At 44.2% G+C, this 5,930-nt stretch overlaps 1 long non-coding RNA gene across 1 annotated transcript; it reads left to right on the forward strand.

The window, feature by feature from the left end:
- Positions 1 to 378: 378 nt before the first annotated feature.
- Positions 379 to 5,706, forward strand: LOC132657195 (uncharacterized). Its single transcript, XR_009595004.1, has 2 exons — positions 379 to 605; positions 3,600 to 5,706. It is a non-coding gene; the product is annotated as an uncharacterized LOC132657195 (long non-coding RNA).
- The last annotated feature ends 224 nt before the right edge of the window (positions 5,707 to 5,930 follow it).

Consider the following 5,930-nt stretch of genomic DNA (forward strand, 5'->3'; position numbering starts at 1 on the left):
CCCCTCCCAAAGAAATTCATCCAATTTTACCAACTCAGAGGAGGATATTAAAGATCCTACCAAAAAAAAAAAAAAAAAAATCTAACATTGCTCAGGTGCCAATTCCAGATGGTGAGAATGAAAGATTATTAAAAGTGAAAAAAACCCAAACAACTGATCATTAAATGACAAGAGGATGACATAATGGCTTTGGGCTTTCATGTGAGTTTTATATGGGAGGATAAGGATCATTTCCAGCTGTGTAGCTGGGTGAGGCTTCCCCTGGAATGACCAAAATTTCCCACTTATCTGAAAGTCAGTTCCGTGAGAAAGATATTAGATTCATTTCTCTTTCCAACAGCAGATGTATTTTTAAAGTGTCTTTGGGACCAGTTCCTCATTTCCTCACTGAGAGTCTTTTCTTACAGTGACATCCCAGGACTCCCCGGAGCTTCAGGGCTCAGGATGCCCCAAAGCAAACTCCCTGTGTTACTTCCTGCCATGCAAGCCACCTCCAATCTGCAGGCTCTGCGGCCCTTTCCCCTGGGACCAGTGCAGAGGAGGGTGAGGGTTTCCAGCTGGAGACCGAGGACGACTCAGCCTATAGAGTCATGGATTTGAGGGAAGTGAGTATTGGTTTGTTCTCAGCATGTTAGTCAGCACCCTCTCCTCCATTTTCCTCTCATGTGTAACATGCATTTCCTCATCTTTCCAAAACTTCGGCAAGCTCTTGGGGTAAGGCGGGAGGCGACTTGATGGATGCAATCCGGAAGCTAACACATGAGGCACTTGTTATCTAATCTGAATGGTATTTGGGGCTTGAACAAAGTATGATTGTTTAGAATTTAAACTGCCAAAAAAAATATTGAATACAGATATTAAGTGGGATCATAGCATCCTGCAAGGGCTATTACAGAATATGAATTGAGTGGGATATTTGTAATTCATTGATTCACTTGATAAACTTTTATCAAGACTTACACATGCCAGGCAGGTACCTCAGTACTGGGAATGGGGGAGATTTAGTAATTATTGAGATGCCTACGTGCGCACACACACACTCAGTATTCACATCACAAAATCTCCTTTTGACACCTGGGTAAGTACTGGTGCTTCAGGTCAACAGTTTGACCTGAAGCACCAGCTGTGGTTGCTTGTTTTTGCTTCAGTTACCCAATTTCCTTATTTACCTTCCCCTCCAGTTTAATTTGGTGTTGCCACTGTGTAAGAAGAGGCTTAGATGTTGGGAGAGAGGTGGAAAGACATATGTGTATTTGGTGTAAGACATTTGTGTGTACAACTGAGCCGCTGATCTAATGAGATGACATCCGGGTCAGCAAGCTCAATGAAAAGGAAGAGAGAAGGGATTTACAAGCTGGCTGGATAATTAAAGATTTGTTTAACTGTTACCAGGATTCCATTTCATGGTTTTGTTTTTGTAATTAAAATTATTTCACCACGGGGTTAAAACCTTATATCTGAAGTGTCACCCAAAAGCATATTTTTTGTGATTTAGTTGTTCTGGAAAGCCTTTGAAACACAGGGTTTACCAAGGAAATAATAAAATGCAGGCATAATGAATACAAAGGGGCAAACTCAAGGTGGCTGATTAGCATGGAAAAATTATTGAAGTGTGCAGTGAAATATGGGGTAATCTAGTGGACATGGTTTATGGGGAGACATTTTAAAACACAGGGTGTTTTAAAATAAGTAAAACCCAGCTTTGATTAGTGTGTGTACTTTTGGTAACAGGATACGTAGTCTTGAAAAAATATTGGAGTCCCCTTTGAGGTATAATGGTTTAGCACAGATTTTTCATTTGAAATTAGTGTTTACTTTCAGCCAGAGAAAACTCCCAGATGTTTTTTCCATTAAGTTGTGTATTTAACTCGAAGCCATAATTACAGAGCATTTTGCAATGTGTGGTGTGCTATTGCCTATATCCGAAGCCTATACTAATATTAATAACTACCATTCATTACAGGTTTGTCTTATGCCCAAGCCTGTGTTAAGCATTTTGCAAACCTATTTAATCCTGAGGAACACCTGTGGGTATTATTATGTCCATTTTACAAATTAGGAGCCTGCTACCCAATGAAGTTAACAAGTCCCCTGCCCAAGTTTCTGGAAAGGCAGAGCTGGAATCCTGGGCAGGTGTGTCTGACTCCAGAGCCTGGAGCTCTGTACCTACTCGGGTCCTGAATGGGGGTGGGGTGTTTGCATGGGACTCCCTAGGTCTTGCCTCCTGTGTCACCAGGGTGCCGTGCAGTTGGAAAGAACATGTGGTCCTCTACGCCAGCAGCCCGCACCTCAGTTTCATGTTCTGTAAAATGGAGATCATACTTTTTAAAAAAATTATTTATTTATTACTGTTTATTTTAACTGAAGTACAGTTGATTTAAAATGTTGCATTAATTTCTGCTACAGCAAAATGATTATCCATATATTGGACTTCCCTGGTGGCTCAGTGGTAAAGGATTCGCCTGCAATGCAGGAGCCACAGGAGATGCAGGTTCGATCCCTGGGTTGAGAAGATTCCCCTGGAGGAGGACATGGCAACCCACTCCAGTATTCTTGCCTGGAGAATGCCATGGACAGAGGAGCCTGGTGGACCATGGTCCATGGGGTCACAAAGGGTTGCACACGACTGAAGCAACAGCAAGCGACAGCATAATAATTAATATTGTTATTAATAATGATATATTATTTTCATATTCTTTTCCATTCTGGTTTATCACAGGATACTGAGTATAGTTCCCTGTGCTATACGATAGGACCTTGTCTTTATCCATCCAATATATACTAGTTTGCATCTGCTAATCCCAGCCTCTGGAGAAGGAAATGGCAACCCACTCCAGAATTCTTGCCTAGAGAATCCTGTGGACAGAGAAGCCTGGTGGGCTGCTGTCCATAGGGTCGCACAGATTCAGACATGACTGAAGCGACTTAGCATGCATGCATGCATTGGAGAAGGAAAGGGCAACCCACTCCAGTGTTCTTGCCTGGAGAATCCCAGGGGTGGGGGAGCCTGGTGGGCTGCTGTCCATAGGGTTGCACAGATTCAGACATGACTGAAGCGACTTAGCATGCATGCATGCTTTGGAGAAGGAAAGGGCAACCCACTCTAGTGTTCTTGCCTGGATAATCCCAGGGACGGGGGAGCCTGGTGGGCTGCCGTCTATGGGGCTGCACAGAGTCACACATGATGGAAGCGACTTAGCAGCAGCAGCAGCAATCACAACCTCTCTCTCTGTCCCTTCCCCATCTCCGCCCCCGTCCCCCCTCTCTATCGCCATGCAACCACAAGGGTGTTCTCTGTCTGTGAGTCCTTTTCTGTTTCTGAGATAAGTTATGAGTCACTGGCTTGTTGCGAATCTGAAGTGAGACAATGAGTAAGAAAATTTTGTAAACTGTATGGTGTCCTATACATGTAATATCAGTTATGCTAATTTTACTGTGACAATAATGTTAATCAGTCAATCCTCACAAACTCTGTGAATATAGTTATTATCCCAGTTTCCCAAGGAGGCAGAGCGTTTGGCTGGCTTTTTAAAGTTTAAAACACAGAAATGTGTTTAGGAGTATGTGTTTTGCTGACCCTTCTTCTCTTCTACCTGCAGCTCAGATCAGGGGCCCATGCCTCCCTGTAGATGGAGAATTTCATTTAACTGAAAAACCTCTTGGCCTCCGGAAAGCATTCCTTCCTTTGCAATAACTATTTAAAGGTTTTATTGTCATGGTGGCACTAGTGGTAAAGAACCAACCTGCCAATGCTGGAGATACAGGAGACGTGGGTTCGATCCCTGGGTCTGGAAGATCCCCTGGAGAAGGAAATAGCAACCCACTCCAGAATTCTTGCCTGGAGAATCCTACGAACAGAGGAGCTTGGCAGGCAACAGTCCATAGGGTCATAAAGAGTCGGACGTGACTGGAGTGACTTAGCATGCACACATTGTCATCTGAAGAACTTTGTTTGTGTGGCCACCACTGAACCCTACCTATTTGCATCCTTTTTTCCCTACTAGCCCCAGGACTTTTAAAGCGAGACTTAGGGATTTTTTTTTTTTTTCCTTCCCATCCTGAAGGATTAAGTGACTCACAGCAGCTGGGAGAGAGTCTAAATGGCTCTAAATGGATGGGAGATAGATAAATAAATGATAGGTGGCAGTCGAGTCCAGAGATTTATCTTCTCCTGGGCAGGCCTAATAAGAACCTTCGTTCAAATGGTCTGAGTGAGTTGCTAAGGCTCTCATGACTCAGAAGCAATAGATAAGATATGAAGTACCTTTTCTTGGGATCAACTGTGGTATTGGAGAAGACTCTTGAGAGTCCCTTGGACTGCAAAGAGATCCAACCAGTCCATCCTAAAGGAGATCAGCCCTGGGTGTTTATTGGAAGGACTGATGTTGAAGCTGAAACTCCAGTACTTTGGCTACCTGATGCGAAGAGCTGACTCATTTGAGAAGACCCTGATGCTGGGAAAGATTGAAGGCAGGAAGAGCAGGGGATGACAGAGGATGAGACGGTTGGATGGCATCACCGACTCAATGAACATGGGTTTGGGTAGACTCCGGCAGTTGTTGATGGATAGGAGGCCTGGCATTCACGGGCTTGCAAAGAGTCAGACATGACTGAGCGACTGAACTGAACTGAACTGACACACTAAATGAAAAAACCATCTAGAGAAGCTTCTGGAAATTCATATGTATTCCATAAATATTCGCTAGGGCCAATCACATGTTAGGGATGCAAAGATGAGAAAGACACAGGGCTTGTTTGCAAGATGCATTTGTACTATTGGGAGGAAAAGACTGGGAGAGAAGTGAGTGTGAAATTAGGTAGGATGTGCAACTCATGTCAGAATGAAGATACAACATATGGGATTAAGAAGAGGCCCAGAGCACATTCCGTTGGGGGAAATGAAGAGGACTCCATGATGAAGTTGGGACCCTGGAAACAGAGAGTGGTCCAGGTTGGCAAGAGTGTTGGGTTGTGTAGGGGAGCAGTGAGAAATGTGATGGGGAGGTGAGCAGTTCAGGTGACATTACGGGCAGTCTTCAATCTCAGGCCCTTGAGGGAAACTGACAGAAGAGCTGGTCCCTAGAGTCATCTCATTTTCTGCAACCTTTCCAGGTCCTTGTGTAGGATTATGTTAAACCCACATCTTTTGACGGGTGCTTTAATTGGATTCCTTGTATAAAAAGAGCATGACCAAAGCTAATCTTTCCCTCTGTGATTTCTTCCTCCTTTTGTCAATCTACCCTCTCCCAGGGCTCAACATTAGAGCTGTAGGTATGTGATAATTGGCTGTAGCCACTGAGGGTAATGGGGCTCCCCGCTCACTTCATCTGAAATCTCTTCATCTTGGTTGCACATCCTGTGAAGATTGGGATGGATCAAGGCTCACTTCAAAACACACGGAGGAGGTTCCTTACATTATTGGTTCTCAGCCTTGGCTGCATGTTAGAATCCCTGGGGACATTTAAAAATTCTGGTCCTTTGGCTCCACCTCAGGATAACTGGATGAGAATCCCTGGGGCTGGGCCTGGATGTAGATGTTTTAAAACTTCCTCTGGTGATTCCAGTGTACAGTGAGGGTTAGAAATCACTGCTTTAGGTAATTTCTGCCGTACAAAAACTCAGCAGTCGAGGAACCTAATGTTTCCCTTTTTGACATCTTTTCCTGAACTCAAGGTGGAATAAAGAAGTGCCATCTCTCAGTTCTAAGTGCCTACCCAAGTGTCGTCTAGAAGCAGCTACCAGCAGCCTTACCGCAGGGGGCGACTGAGAAAGCACGTTAGCCCCATGTGGGGACCCGGCAGGCTAATGTCAAGATTGTGATTTTTGACAAAGTGAGCACTAACTCTTCTTCCTAAACACAGTGCTAGTGTGCAATGACTTTGGAATCTGCAGTGTAAACAGTGTTTTTGAAGCCAAGCAGGGCCCTTTGG

Source organism: Ovis aries, chromosome 9 (assembly GCF_016772045.2).
Source record: "Ovis aries strain OAR_USU_Benz2616 breed Rambouillet chromosome 9, ARS-UI_Ramb_v3.0, whole genome shotgun sequence".
Lineage (NCBI taxonomy): Eukaryota > Metazoa > Chordata > Mammalia > Artiodactyla > Bovidae > Ovis > Ovis aries.